The sequence below is a fragment of the Danio aesculapii genome, chromosome 19, assembly GCF_903798145.1.
Source record: "Danio aesculapii chromosome 19, fDanAes4.1, whole genome shotgun sequence".
Taxonomy (NCBI): domain Eukaryota; kingdom Metazoa; phylum Chordata; class Actinopteri; order Cypriniformes; family Danionidae; genus Danio; species Danio aesculapii.
In genome coordinates this window covers 33,382,666-33,400,034 of record NC_079453.1, presented here as the reverse complement: position 1 = coordinate 33,400,034, position 17,369 = coordinate 33,382,666, and the positions used below count along the sequence as shown (strand labels likewise).

At 34.4% G+C, this 17,369-nt stretch overlaps 1 protein-coding gene across 1 annotated transcript in view; it reads left to right on the top strand.

Annotated features, from left to right (window-relative positions):
- Window positions 1-2,982: 2,982 nt before the first annotated feature.
- pag1 (phosphoprotein membrane anchor with glycosphingolipid microdomains 1) overlaps window positions 2,983-17,369 on the top strand; it is a 102,158-nt gene continuing 87,771 nt past the window's right edge. The window contains exon 1 of the mRNA XM_056479806.1: window positions 2,983-3,201. The gene's annotated coding sequence lies outside the window, so the exon portion shown is untranslated. The remainder of the gene's footprint in view (window positions 3,202-17,369) is intronic.

Sequence of the window (17,369 nt, the reverse complement as noted above, 5' to 3'; positions counted from 1 at the left end):
GCCCATCTCGTATGGTTGTGATGACCAAGGGGTTTCTTTCCTGAACAACTAAGTGCACAGTTGTGGCCGCACATTACAGCTATATTTAGATATCAGCTTGAAGGGTGAACTTCCTATCAAGCCCATTTCTAAAAAACAAGTTTCTCTTTTCCTCACTGAAACAATGACAATGAAGGCTCCTGCCACAGTTTATTCCAAAATAAAGAAAGCTACAGAAGCAAAAACAATAAGGCAGAACCTCAAGGGAAGGGTTGGCCTTTTATAATGTGTGTTAAAAGTTATTTTAGTATCACTTTCATTGCTTCTTGTTCTAAGTATACTTTTTCAGACTCTTCAGGAAGTCAGGCAGCAGGCACTGGGAGCTGTGTTTAGAAAATAGACACCGGATTGGAGCAGATGCTACACTTTTTTTTTTATTACAGCACATAAAAGTTACACATCAATGTTATGCTGTTCCAGGTTGAGCCAAATTGTACAATATAAATCTTACTCTCTTATAGATGGATGGATGGACGGACGGACAGCTAAGATAGATAGATAGATAGATAGATAGATAGATAGATAGATAGATAGATAGATAGATAGATAGATAGATAGATAGATAGATAGATAGATAGATAGATAGATAGATAGATAGATAGATAGATAGATAGATAGATAGATAGATAGATAGATAGATAGATAGATAGATAGATAGATAGAAAAAATAGAGTAATATACAACTTTTTAATTACCATTGAGAACAAAAAAGCAATCTTAAATATATAATCAACAGCTCTGGATGACCATAATTATAATAAAACATATAAATAATACAGAACAATAATTGTGAATTATTTTTATTTATAATTCATATTGCTTAGTTATTATTAATTATTGTAGATAAACAATCATATGCATATTTATTACAATAAATCAAAAATATAGAAATAGATAATAAATTAAGCAACATATCTAAACAATATTGCTATTATTAATAATAATATGATATTAATAATAATAATAATAATAATAGTAGTAATATTATTATTATTGTTGTTGTTGTTGTTGTTGTTGTTGTTGTTGTTGTTATTATTATAACAAATGACAAAAATCATTAATGAACAGATTATATAATGATAATGATAAATAAATTAATAATAAATTTAAATATAATTGTTTGTTTCAAAATAACAATAGTATATTCCTGTATAATATTATTTATCCATATACTTTATACAATTATGATATACAGTAAATAATAATAATAATAATTTGATTATAGTAATAAAAGTTAAATACAATAAAACTATACAATAATAACAGTAGTAATAATAATAATAATAATAATAATAATAATAATAATAATAATAATATAACAATAATAATAATTTCATCAATCGTTGTTTTTGTCACCAGTAAAATATTAATAAGAAATTTGCATATATATGTTTGTTTCAAAATAACAATAATATATTACTGTAAAATAATGTATTATTTATTCATATCCATTATAAAATTATGATATACAGTAAATAATAATAATAACAATATAATTATAGTAATAAAAATATAATACAATTAAACAATAAAAAAATAATATAATAATAATAATAATAATAATAAATAATAATAATTTCATCAATCGTTGTTTTTGTCATCAATAAAATAATAAGAATAAATTTGCAAATAATTGTTTGTTTCAAAATAACAACAATACTGCATAATAATTTATTATTTATTCATATACCTTATAAAATTATGATATACAGTAAATAATAATAATAATAATAATAATATAACTATAGTAATAAAAATATAATACAATTAAACAATATAAATATAACAGTAATTGTAGCAACTATAATAATGATAATAATAATAATAAATAATAAAAATAACAATAATAAATAATAATTTCATTCAGCTTAGTCCCTTTATCAATCCGGGGTCACCACAGCGGAATGAACCGCCAACTCATCTAGCATTTTGTTTTATGCAGCAGATGCCCTTCCAGCTGCAACTCATCACTGGGAAACACATACACACTTATTCACACACACATACATACACTACTGACAATTTTTTAGCCTACCCAATTAACCTGTACCACATGTCGTTGGACTGTGGGGGAAACCGGAGCACCCAGAGGAAACCCACACGAACGCAGGGAGAACATGCAAACTCCACACAGAAACGCCAACTGACCCAGTCGAGGCTCGAACCAGCAACCTTCTTGATGTCAGGCGACAGCACTACCTACTGCGCCACATTACTAATTTCATCAATTGTTATTTTTGTCATCAATAAAATATTAATACAATTTTGCATATAATTGTTTGTTTCAAAATAACAATAATACATTATTTTATAATAATTTATAATTTATTCATATACCTTATCAAATTATGATGTACAGTAAATAATAATAATAACAATATAATAATAATAATAACATTTAATACAATAAAACGATATAATAATAACAGTAATCTAACAATATTATTATTGTCATAATTTTAGTATTATTATTATTATTATTATTATTATTATTAATAATAATAATAATAATAATAATAATAATAATAATAATAATAATAATAATAATAATAATAATAATAATAATAATAATGATAATGATAATAATAATAAAATAATAATAAACCACATTAACTGTTTTTCTCATGTGGTGGATACTATCAAGAGAAAATATAATGTCAAACAAATGTCTTTACATTTCAACACAGATTATTTTCAATGGATTTTGTAATCATAATAAAATACAAGCTTGGAATAAATGCAACACCCAGTCTGCAGCGATACCCGAAAACACCTCGTGACACAAAATACCTTCACTTCCACAAGTGAATCTGTACCACAACCTGAAAGCCGGTGTCAGCAAGAACACACCCTCTCAAGCTGCTTTTGTTGCAGTGTATTCATCAGAACAGAACTACACTACCCATGAGCTAGTGCGCGGCGGGGCTCCGTCACTCCACCCTCTGCATCTGTGAAGAGTAAAGGATCGCGGGCTCAGACTCACAGCAGCACCGGAGCGCTCGGCTAATGTGTGTGTACGGCACTGCGGCTCTTCTCCAGCCCGCTGTCATCACCTGTAAACACGGAATGTTGTTCTGAAAGCCGCCGGGTGCTCGAGGAACCAGCGCTGATCAGATAAAGTGGAGCTTGGAGAGACAGCTGATCCGCGGATGCTCGTCTGAGGTGAGCGCTTTACTAGTCCTCTTTTTTTAACACTCGCTGTCAATGCATGACTGGAAAAGTTGCGAGGAAGGTTATATGTTGGATTTTAGGATAGTTTTGCTGTGACTGTGAGTGGATTTACTAAACTTCTGTGTATTGTGTATGAGAGAGAGAGAGAGAGAGAGAGAGAGAGAGAGAGAGAGAGAGAGAGAGAAAGAGAGAGAACTGACGGTCACTGTGTCTAAAATGATGTTTATTTGAACATGTATGTGTGATGTTTATTTGTATAATAATTCCTCCCATACCGATTGATGGATAAAAGCAAAGTAACGGGATGACGATGGTTTGAGTAAGTCTGAGGATTGGCTGTCCTGTCAGCGTTTCTGTGCGCATATTATCATGAGGCACGGTCATCTGTTGATTTCCCAGAGAAACACACTGTGAGCTCTTTAAATGCGCATAACGTCATTTTCTTTAAACATGAATTGTTGTAATGTTGTAAATAATAATTTGAAGGACAGCGAGTTGCGCAGTCCAGTATAGTGTTTACATGTAAAATAAGTTAACATGTAAAATAATTAGTTTGTTGTTGAAATATTGCTCGAAAATGTCAGTCTGGTTAAAAAGTGTGAAATGCAATGTTTGTCAAACATGTCTAAAACATTTTGCAGGGTTGTGCGATTTGATGTAAGCAAAATATGCTAAAAAAATTGTTTATAAATGAAAAAAAAAAAAAGAATTATTTAATCAAAGGCTAAAATGTGTATTATTATATAGCCTATAATGCATATAATTATAATATGCCTAATAATAATATTTTATAATTATAATGTATTTTAATAATTTATTTTAATCAAAATATTTTTTTCAAAAATTTGCAATGTTTAATATATATATATATATTTTATCTTTGCCATGATGATGACAGTAAATAATATTTTACTAGTCAAGACACTTCTATACAGCTTTAAGTGACATTTAAAGGCTTAATTAGGTTAACTAGGCAGGATAGGGTAATTAGGCAAGTTACTGTATAACTATCTAAGACTATCGAAAATAAATTAGCCTAAAGGGGCTAATAATTTTGTCCTTAAAATGGCTTTTAAAAAAATAAACTGCTTTTATTCTAGCCAAAATAAAACAAATGAGTCTTTCTTCAGAAGAAAAAAATATTATAGGAAATACAGTAAAAACCTCCTTGATCTAATAACATTATTTGGGAAATATTTAAAAAAGGAAAAAATTCAAAGGGGAGCTAATAATTCTGACCTCAACTGTATATGAAGAGTTCAGATGCAAAAACCTCTTAATGCCATTTGAAATTTCCATCAAAAACGAGCATTTTTCTCAAACTCCTATATTTTTGTTAAATTATTTCTCTTTACAGACTATGAAAAAATCCTATTCATCGGTATAAAATTGAATTTACTAAACCCCACAAACTCACAAAAGGCTGAAAAAAATGCTCATTAGAGTTTTTGCATCTGAGCTCTTCATATATATATATATATATATATATATATATATATATATATATATATATATATATATATATATATATATATATATATATATATGATATTCATTTATATTACATTTATATTATATTTATATTACATTTTTATTTATTTTTATTATTATTGTTTTTTTTTAGAAACTAATATTAACTCTAGTGAAAACATATAAGCATCAGGTGACATTTATACATTTATGGTTTAATATACATATTTATTGGGCTGATTCATTAGATTAGAACGTAATGCCATTACATATAATGCCAAAATAAATTATTTTTCTGGTTTAAATATTATTATTATAAGAAATTTAGCCGACATTCACTTGTAAATAAACTTTTTAAAAATATATAAACATAAAACTTACATTTTAAAAATTAGAGATTTGAAAAAAGAAACAAACAAAAATAGTCAAAAAAATAATAATTAAACAAATAGTAAACATCCCTTCCCCCAACCAACCACCCACCAGTGCTATCCAATTGTAAAAGTAGGTACTAAACGCATTCATTCATTCATTCATTTTCTCTTCGGCTTAGTTCCTTTTTTAATCCGGGGTCACCACAGTGGAATGAACCGCCAACTTATCCAGCAAATGTTTTACACAGCGGATGCCCTTCCTGCTGCAACACATCACTGGGAAACACCCATACACTCTCATTCACACACATACACTACGGACAATTCTAGCTTACTCAATTCACCTGTATCGCATGTCTTTGGATTTGTGGGAGAAACCTAAGCACCTGGACGAAACCCACACCAACACAGGGAGAACATGCACACTCCACACAGAAACACCAACTGACCCAGCCGAGGCTTGAACCAGCGACCTTCTTAATGTGAGGCGACAGCACTACCTACTGCGCCAAAGCGTCACCCTAATAACGGCATAGTAAACATATTAATCACAAGTTTGTTGAAAGGAAATAAAAGGAGACCAAATTGTTTCACATGACAAAGCCTTGTCTATTAGGCTATATCAGATTTTTTGTAGATGCAATGTACTCGTTAACTTTGTCAACCCTAATTTAAGAGTTGGAACTTCTTTTTTCTTCCAAAACAAAAGGATACGTTTTCTTTTTGGCAAAAATAAGTGATTTTTAATATTATGAGTTATTTAAAGATTATTCCAAACTGTCGAATTAAAATCTACAACATACCACCTCAACATTTCTGACTTTTTCTTGTTCATTGTGTATTGTTCATCAGAAGTATATTAGCATACTATAGCTCTGAGCAAAACAAATAACCCTCACGTCACATTTATGCTTTTATGGTGATCAAAAGGCAAATGAGGACCTTTGATTTGTTTAATAGGTGCTGACATTGTGTAAATAAAATGTCTTGCATGCACACAAAAATGCCTTTGCAACAGCATTGAACATTCAAGTCTTCTTCACCTTTATCTTAAACAAACAGACAGCTCTTTTTCCCCACATGCTTGTTTTATACAGCTAATCTTACACCTTTAAATTTCCTTGTCAGAATAACGCTGAAGGTAAAGCCTTCGGTTAGTTCCACAAAACCCATATCACATGTAACTCATCATTATTGTCTGGCAGATGGCAATCTGCAAGCCAGCACAATCTGTAAATATCAGTGCAATGTAAATGCAGCCTTTCAGCACAAAATAAAGCCTATTGCGACACATAAGCAGCTACGAATGCAGACAGCATAGCAGGTTTAAGTAGGATCACAATGCATTGTCTTAAATCCATCGGTTTCCCTGCACCTAAGAGGCATCTAGACACAAAAACAGTTGGATTGAGGTCAAAGGCTGTGGACAGGAGCCCTCCTCTCATATTTATTAGACAGATAGTGTTTTGCTGGTTGGCTGAGCGTGGCTTCAGGCTCTGTTCCACTGCTGGCTCTCTCAGCTCTGCAGCACTGGCAGCTTTTGCTATGCATCTGCACCTGTCTGTCCTTCAGACCTGAGCGTACCCAGACTGATTATTGTATAGCAGAATACACATTTCATGGTTTGGTACAAAGCATTGTCGGAAAAGGTTTTTTTATTGGTGGAACTTTGGACTCTGTTCTGGCCTTGGAGCGGTTTCTCAACACTGATGCAAATTATCAGCAGGCTTTTGAATTCAGGATATGTCTGCGCTTCATAGAGTTTTACTCATAAATGTCAAAAGAAAGAGTGGGAGTGAAGTTTCTCTCAAAGGGTTTGAATCTTAAATGGAAAGGAACTAGTTTGAAGTCTGAAGCTGTTTTATTTTATTTTATTTTTTTTACAAACCTGGCTCATGAAAAATAATTTTTTCTTTTGCAAAAATAAATTACTTTGCTACTTGTACATTTCTTGACAGTTTCAAAGTAAAATGTCTTGTGTGTGGTGCATGTGACTGTTTTTATTATGTTGATTGATGTACATATCTGTGCAGTTTAAAATAACATTATCATAATAAACCTAACTGATAGCGTTAAAGGTAAATTTTGGTGAACAAACCATTTAATTTACCTTATTTTTACACAGCTGAGCACTTTTGTTTGACAGGATTTAAGTAGAACTAAAGGACAACCAAATTTTATAGCAGTTCAAAAAAAGTTAAATATGTAAAAAAGTTCTGAGACAAAAACAGTTCCACGTCATGGGTTTCAGAGTTAATTTGGTATTTATTAATGATTTTACAATTTTCTTTTCATTTATAAGAGTTGTAATTTATCAAACTACTGCTTGAGGCAGTCACATCATAGGACAATTTTGAGATTTGGCTCAAAAATATAAAAAAATTTAATAACATCGTAGTTTGTATAACAGGTCAATGGAAGGCAAAGGAATATTTAACCATTAAATCATGACAGCACGAATTATCTTAACTTTTTTTTGTCATGTGTGACAGTGAAAATGTAACAACACATCAACAACCCGACTATTCAGTGGGTACGAAAAGTATTCAGACCCCCCTAAATTTTTCACTCTTTGTTATATTACAACCATTTGCTAAAATTGTACAAACAGCACCACATATTGACAGAAAAACACAGAATTGTTGACATTTTTGCAGATTTATTAAAAAAGAAAAACTGAAAATATCACATGGTTCTAAGTGTTCAGACCCTTTGTTCAGTATTTAGTAGAAGCACCCTTTTGATCTGATACAGCAATGAGTCTTTTTGGAAAAGATGCAGCAAGTTTTACACATTTGGATTTGGGGATCCTCTTCCATTTCTCCTTGCAGATATTCTGACTTCTGTCAGGTTGGATTATAAAAGTTGGTGGAGAGCCATTTTTAGGTCTCAAATGCTCAACTGGGTTTAAGTCAAGGCGCTGGTTGAGCCATTCAAGAACAGTCACAGAGTTGTTGTGAAGCCACTCCTTCATTATTTTAGCTGTGTGCTCAGGGTCATTGCCTTGTTTGAAAGTAAACCTTAGGCCCGGTCTGAGGTCCTGAGTTTTAGTCCAGGATATCGCTGTACTTGGCTCCCATCTCCCGACTGCATCTCTGGAGCTCAGCTACAGTGATCTTTGGGTTCTTCTTTACCTTTATTACCAAGGCTCGTCTCCCCCGATAGCTCAGTTTGGCCAGACAGCCAGCTCTAGGAATGCTTCTGGTCATCCCAAACATCTTCCATTTAAGGATTTTGGAGGCCACTGTGCTGTTAGGAACAGTAAGTGCTGCAGAATGTTTTTTTAACCCTGGCCAGATCTCTGCCTTGCCACAATTCTGTCTCTGAGCTTTTCAGGCAGTTCCTTTGACCTCACATTTGCTCTGACATGCATTGTGAGCAGTAAGGTTTTTATTTAGACAGGCGTGTGGCTTTCCTAATCAAGTCCAATCAAATTAAGGTGTAGAACCATCTTAAGGATGATCAGAAGAAATGGAAAGCACCTGAGTTAAATATATGAGTGTCACACCAAAGGGTCCAAATACTTAGGAACATGTGATATTTCAGTTTTTATTAAATCTGCAAATAGATCAACAATTCTGTGTTTTTCTGGGGTGCTGTGTGAACATTAAGTGAAGTTTATTTATAAACTAATTTCGAGAGGATCACGTGCTTATGATTGCTAGCGGCTGGATCCGCATTATCCAATTCTCAATGCACCAATCAGACGACTTCTAAGCTACTATAAATTCCCTGGGTTACATTCCACCGCAATCTTCGTTTTGAAGAATCCCCCCTTCCACCCCTATTCCTCCTTCTTCCTAGATTGGTGACATGGTGGCCCGTGACACGGTGTGTACTTTCTCCCTGTGCTCACATGGGTTTCCCCCAGGATCCCTGGTTTCCTCCCACCGTCTAAAAACATGCAACTTAAGTTAATTGACTAATCCAAATCAGCACCATAGACATGCTCCTAGTAAGTAGTTATATCTCAAGAGCAATCACTGTTCATCAGTTACTACAGCAGGGGAGTTCTTGAGATCTACCTAAGCTCAAACTCCCCTCCCGCCTTGCAATGGGAGGGAGCCCCAGGCTCGAGGATCTTATGAGGTCAGGCTCTCTCCCGAGACAACATGCCAAAGTAGCTTATAATTAATCATCAGCTAAGTAATCTGGGGTCGCCACAGTGGAATGAACCGCCAACTTATCCAGCATATGTTTTATGCAGCGGATGCCCTTCCAGCTGCAACCCATCACCTGAATCCAATCTCAACTGAGAAATGAAGAGAGGGTGGGATGTATAGTAGCTCCTCCCCTTTTTTTAAAAGCCAATAGCATTTTGTTTTTATAACCGCTCTGCCAGTGAGGATGGTTGAGCTCAAACGCATCAAATGAACAGCAAATGAGAAGCGTCTTGAAGGGGGTGGGGCATGTCAAATACTAGAGAGCGATTGAATGAGGAAAAAAGAACTTAAATGATTTTAGCAAAAGGCTGCAATATAACAAAAACTGAAAAATTCAAGGGGGTCTGAATTATTTCCGTCCCCAATGTATTTTACGTCATAAAGTAGTAGTCACAATAGGCCAGTACAAGCACACTCCATCACAAATGCAACACCAAGTGAACTACCGAGCAAGTTGGCAATGTAAAAAAATATACGCAAGGACATAGTAACATAAATGTATACATATAAATGCATCACATATGTAAGTTTACAAATCTTGCACTGCGGCAAAAGCTATGGTTTAAAAGTGATTACGCAGTGAAATAGTTGAGTCTGTGAAAGGTCTGATTGCATTCCTGGATGTTTCTACAGCTGTGCCTTGTATTTGTTCTTTAGGAGGTGTGCTAAATCCTGTCAAATGGGGATTTGAGACTCAGTGGGGGATAATGATCTAACATGTAGCAATATAATCCTCAGTGCATGAATGGATATTCTGTACATTATCATCATTGTGCTTAATGTTATTGTTCAGAGCTTGCTGCTAAAATGCATAGGGGTAGATGCGATGTGTTTGTTAAATGTGAGAAAACTGAATAAAATTCGATGCTCTGCTAATGGCCATTAAGGATCAAACAGCCTGGATGCACAGATCTTGGCTGCTTTGAATCTTAAAGGTCCTGTGAAGGGCTTTGAAATGCGCATTTTTTTATTCGATGTTTAATGTAATCATTCATTCATTCATTTTCTTTTCGGCATAGTCCTTTTATTAATCTGGGGTCGCCACAGTGGAATGAACCACCAACTTATCCAGCATATGTTTTATGCAGCAGATTCCCTTCCAGCTCCAACCCATAACTTGAACCCAATCTCAACTGAAAAATGAAGAGAGGGTGGGATGTAGAGTAGCTCCTCCCCTTTCTTAAAAAGCAGCCAATAGCGTTTTGTTTTTTTAACAGCTCTGCCAGTGAGAGTGGTTGAGCTTAAACGCATCAAATGAACAGCAAATGAGAAGCGTCTTGAAGGGGGCGGGGCGGGGCATGTCAGATACTAGAGAGCGATTGATTGGTCGAGATTTGATGACAACCTGAAGTATGAGGTGATGTGAAAAAAATGTTGATCCATTTAGACGGAAGTGACAAACTACAAGCTTTACATGTTTATATCAGTTTCATATTTTCTAAGTGTGAATTTTGTCACTCTTTTGGAGCACACTAGCTTATAGATATACTAACAATACTGATACTAACATCTAAAAAACTTTATTTAAATTTCTTGAGACCTTTAATAAGAACACATCAAGAAAATGTTCATTCGTTCATTTTCCGTAGGCTTAGTCTCTTTATCTATCAGGGGTCGCCACAGTGGAATGAACCGCCAACTTATCCAGCATGTTTTATGATGCCCTTCCAGCTGCAACCCGGTACTGGGAAACATCCATACACACTCATTCACACACATACACAACAACCAATTTAGTTTATTCAATTCACCTGTGGGGCAAACCGGAGCATCCACGCCAACATGAGGAGAACATGCAAACTCCAAACATAAATGCCAACTGACCCAGCCAGGACTTAAACCAGCGCCCTTCTTTCTATGAGGCGACAGTGCTAACCACTAAGCCACTGTGTCACCCTGAAGAAAATATTTGCAGACTAAAATTCTCTTAAAAGGACTGATCTTTTGTCAGTCATGATTTATTAAAACTAATGTAATAAACATTGTTGAGGACTGTGTGTAATGTATATACGTTTTTCAAACATTTTAAATGGAAAATTTGTAAATCATCAAGGTATATGGATTGCAAGTACTTGGATTGCAAGTTTCTTTGACTTCATGAAATATAAGTCCATGCAAATGATGATAAAGGCTAATAATTTAAATGATGGAAATCACCTACCATGGAATAATTCCTCAAGCTGGAAAGTATCAATTGATGAAGGTATTTTGCATCATATGTAAACAACAGTAATGGTGAAACACAAAGGCTGTGTTCACGTTACTGGCAAAATATGCAAGGTTGTTGTTGAGAGTTGCGATAATATTTCTTTATCTTAAGTTCATTTAAACCTTAGCGGTAATTCTGATAAGTTCATTATTGGCTGTTGTCATTTTTCTCTCTTGCCTCCTCATTAGTATTAGGTATTAGTATTATAGCAAAGACCCCATATGATAGGTCAGATTCGGATAAACAACAATGCTAATTTATTGCACTTCACTGCAGTATGGATACTGTATATACTATTATCCTGATCTATTGTGCAGCCCTAGCACTAAATAAACAGCAGAAGGTTCATGGTTTCATATTTAAGTATATTTTATATATATAAATATATAAATGTACAATGTACACATTGATCCACTTCTAATGTTGAAAAATGTATATATAAAAAGTCCACTTTTCCTTTCATTTAATAGGAAATAATGATTGATGTCACAGCTAATATTTATATTATATTTATATTAACTCTGGTGGGAAATGAGAAGCAATCAGGGCAGCAGAGTGATGATTTGAACATCAAAATTATGATTAATTAGAATATATAAAAATGTAAACCTGTAGCTTTATTAAATTAACAAATTGATTTAGTATTTTAATAGTTTACTTCATATAGTTTAATAATGCACAATTATTGCTATTATAAAGTTATAAAGCTACTTATATTAAATATCATTGTATTAAATATTTATAATTTATATTTGAGTGGACTTAGTTGGGAAAATATAATATAATATAATATAATATAATATAATATAATATAATATAATATAATATAATATAATATAATATAATATAATATAATATAATATAATATAATATAATATGTTTTTTCAGAGGGCGACGCAAATTGTCCATAGTGTATGAGTGTGAATGGATGTTTACCAGAGATGGATTGCGGCTGGCAGGGCATCCAGTGCGTAAAACGTGCTGGATAAGTTGGCGGTTCATTCAGACCAAGCCGAAAAGAAAATGAATAAATGAATGAATGTTTTTTCAGGACATTTAACATAACATTTCTAAATTTAAAATCAAAAGTGCTTGTAATTGATGATTTAATTGTTTCCAAGTACAAACTGTCCATCATAGGTGTGTAAAATGTATTGCAATATTGACTCTGTATGTTTTGACATGAGAAGAACAATAATGTCTGAATGACACACTAATATAAAACTCATTAATAACACATAAAACATTCAAATTCTCCCATAGGCACTGGAGTCATTCCTAAATCACAAAATGAATATGGCCAATATCTCTCGCACGTTTTGTCGATTAAACGAAACCCTGGAATGTCGATTCTCCACTTTGATCAGCTTTCTACGAGAAGCTTCAGCCATCATCAGACATGTTTGGCCAGTCTCAGACACAACAGGGCTTGTCTGATCTTGTTGCACTCTGTTATCGAACGAGGGGCCAATTGCAATTTTCACAGGATAACAGGGAGGTATGTTTGATTGTTGTTTTGTTGAATGCACTCGCCCGCTCCGCGCCACGCAAATAGAAATTGCTTCCTGCCGAGGAAGTGTCTGACTCTTTCACGTAAACAGAGCGAATTTAATTAAAGCAAATTATCAGAGTGGTGCTGGGAAATCAAAAGGCTTCTGGAGAGCGTGCATAATGTGCCACATCAAGCTCGCCCTGTGTGTCATTTCCCTCTGTGCCCAAGTGAGTGGTCATGCTGAAGAGAACTGGACTATTAGAGCAATGTCACATCCACTCATGTCTGCAATAAGCTGTATTACAAAGCCGCGGGATTTTTTTTTGTATTCTACAAAAACAAACTAGGCTATATAAACAAACAGAGGCCAGAGCAGTAGCAATTTATGTAGTGTATGCTGTAAAAAAGCAATTGGTTTACTTTAAAAGTGAGTAATACCGTTGCTTTTAAAGTGATTAGTTGACTTTTCTTAAAAAAAAAATTATAAACATTGTAGGAATGGATTTTAAATGTTCCCTGTACTAAAACAACAAGAACTCTAGAACTCCTTGAACTTTCCTTCCCCTCTGGTATTGATAAAAAGATTGTTTTGTTTACAATATTTAATAAATTTTCATTCAATAACCATTAAATAAAATGTAATTAAATTTGACAAAATAACCATTCATTACTCTAATAATAGGGTATTTAAAGAGAAGGGCAAAATGTCTTGGGGTCGCAAGTCTGTATCCAGACCAACCTGTAGTGAAGAGCTCTCAAGCTCAACACTATGTATAATTTGGACTTCCATCTATACTCTTAGTGTCATCTTTATCTTTGAGTAATTGATGTTGTGCATTTGCTTCTGAATTGGCTTTTATTGTTTGATTCTAAGTGGTTCATTCCGCTGTGGTGACCTCAGATTAATGAAGAGACTAAGCCATAAAGAAAAAATGAATGAATGAATGAATGAATGAATGAATAAATGAATGTTTGATTCTATAATTGGCATAATACACTTTTGCCTGGAAAATAAATGTTAACCTTTTTGATTAATTCCAGAGTCTCCCGAATTAATTGTATTCAGTATATTATGTGGAGTCTGCGCTACGTTTATAGTGTGACATGATTTTAGCAATTTTTTGAAGCACATTTGACTACGGAGCAGGAGGCATGGCAGTATGAAGACCTTTTAATCATTTAATCAGTGATATTAGCAAGTTGTATGGAAATGACTAAATTAACTACTCTTTTAGTACGACTAATTGGGAATTATTTAACCCTATATCCCCTGACTAACTTCAGAATATCAAGATAACGTCTGTGAGAAGAAACACAATCCAGAGGCGTGGAACTCTAAGCAGCTTTTGGTCCATAATAAATGTATAATGAAGAATATCGGACCCAGAAAAATATCAAATTCTATATTATATCACAACTAATAATATGATCAGCTAAAAATATAAAACTGGAATAACCAAAATTGGAGTCAGATTGAACTCGGGGCTGAAACATTCATTCATTCATTTTCTTTTCGGCTTATTCCCTTTATTAATGCGGGGTTGCCAGAGCAGAATGAACTGTCAACTTATCCAGCATATGTTTTATACAGCGGATGCCCTTCCAACTGCAACCCATCACTGGTAAACATCCATACACACACATACACAACAGACAATTTAGCTTACCCAATTCACCTATAGCACATGTCTTTGAATAATTGAATGGGATTAGACCATTAGCATTTCGCTGAAATGAGTTTCAATAAATGTATAATTTAAGGCTTGACTCTTCTGTAGTTACATCATGTATTTTAACCGATGGAAAAATGAAAATTGCTATGCCTAGGCCGATATGGCTAGGAACTTTATGCTCAATAACCAAGAGACTTTGCTGCCATACCATGGCTGCAGCCGGTGCAATGTTATTATGCAGTGTTTGAAGATGGTTCTCAGTTAAAGGTAACATCAACTGACTTTCAGGCACTGTATGATACAGTAATGAGAGTATTATGGGATCAAATTCGCACCTAAAAGATTGCAGGAATCACGGACCGGTGTCTGATGTTACAGTATAAATGTTTATATTGATATGAATTCCCTGGAATCATGGACAGGTGTCTGAAGTTACAGTATATATATATTTGAATCCCCTGACATGCATTTTTTCCCCGCGACCATGATACTTGAGGTGGGAATTTTATCCCATAGAGCAGTGCTAGGGAACCTATGGCTCGTGGGACACATGTGGCTCTTTGACCAAAAATACGTGGCTTTCTAGCTGTCTCCCTTCAATATTATTCTACAGTTTATAAAATTATAACCATCACTAGAAATAAAATAATAATAAAACATGATGTTTCGAACAATGTGTGTGTGCAGCGCTGTGAATGAACTTGATTCGCGACACCAATAAAGGGCAAAACAACTTACGTTTCCATAGTAACCTTGCACACGTAAATTCAAACAACATTCATGAATGAGTGGTGATGATGAAAAGAAAAAAATTCTGAGAAACATCGAAAGTTTAAAAATAAGTGGGCAGAAATATTTGCTTTTATTGAAAGCTCTGGTGCTCTGCTTTGTCTGATTTGCACAAAACGCATTTCCTCTTGTAATACATCAAATATTAAGAGACATTTTGAAACCCACCATGCAGCTTTTGCAGCAAAGTCCTAGCTGAGCGAAAGACATAAACTGTAAAAATCAGACAAAACAGCTGCAGGTTTGGACAGCGGCATCGGATCTCCTCATTGGAGATCACAAGGCAAAAGATGGGGAATATGTAAAGTCATGTATGCTAAGTATGGCAGCTGAACTGTTTGTGGATTTTCCAAACAACACTGTAAAAACACTTTTAACAAATTTATGTGGATTGAACTTAAAAAAAAAAGTTGTCGCAACGAAATCTCAAGAATTGTGTTGTTTCAGCTCATTATAATTAAGTAGTTTGAACAAGCAAAAAATCAAATAAAATAAAGAATTTTTTTTTGAGTGAAGCACACAATAATTCAGAAAATCTGTCTGCAAGAACTGCATAATCGATTTTGCAAGTGAGATAGAGAGGGTGCAAATCAGTGACCTAACATCGGCATTTATTTGTTGTTATTTGTTATTTTCTTAATAATAGCCAATAGCCAATTTTTTATAGTAGTTAACTGTTTGTTGTTTATTTTATATATATATATATATATATATATATATATATATATATATATATATATATATATATATATATATATATATATATATATATATATATATATATATATATATATATATAGCTGCTATCGCTATGATGAGAGGCTTTCTTAAATCTTCACTGTCTTAAATCTTCATAGTCAAGCTTCACTGTTCAAATGCAAAGTTTTCATATTGTCCCAACAAAAATCTATTTAGTTAACTCGTTTTTACAAATTTAAGTGGATTGAACATAAATCAATTAAGTTGTGCCAAAAAAACTTTGTAGTTGTATATTTTTTTATTGTGAGTAAAACGTGCTGCACATAGTCATTGAAATGATCTCTCTTCAAGATCTGGATGTGTGCTAAAAATACACACTGTATTTTAGGGGCTTTAAAGAGCCCATATTATACATGAAATAGGGTCATATTTAGGTTGTAAGGGTCTCCAACAACAGTCTAATATGCATGCAAGGTCATAAAACACTTTGATGGTCTTATAACCTGCATTTATTTTTACCTAATTATCCCAACGACTCCCATATGAATCGTTCAGCGATTCATTTGTTCCCAACCCCCTCCTCAGCGCGAAGCTAATCTGCGCTGATTGGACCGATGACAGCCTGCTGCGATTGGTCGACAGTGACAGGCTTCAGCACGAGACAGAGTGAAATGCCCAGCTGGTAATCAACTATATAAAAGTAGTCACAGTGCACACGCGCTTCATAGTGTAAGGCTTTTTTCACACACACACACAACCCTCCTCAGAAGAACTGGGGGAAGCGACGCGAGTCTCTCTCTCTCTCTCTCTCTCTCTCTCTCTCTCTCTCTCTCTCACACACACACACACACACACACACACACAACGCTCCTCAGAAAAACTAGGGAAAGCGACGCGAGTCTCTCTCTCTCTCTCTCTCTCTCACACACACACACACACACACACAACGCTCCTCAGAAAAACTAGGGAAAGCGACGCGAGTCTCTCTCTCTCTCTCTCTCTCTCTCTCTCTCTCTCTCTCACACACACACACACACACACACACACACACACACACACACACACACACACACACACACACACAACGCTCCTCAGAAAAACTAGGGAAAGCGACGCGAGTCTCTCTCTCTCTCACACACACACAACGCTCCTCAGAAGAACTAGGGAAAGCGACGCGAGTCTCTCTCTCTCTCTCTCTCACACACACACACACACACACACACACACACACACACACACACACACACACAACGCTCCTCAGAAAAACTAGGGAAAGCGACGCGAGTCTCT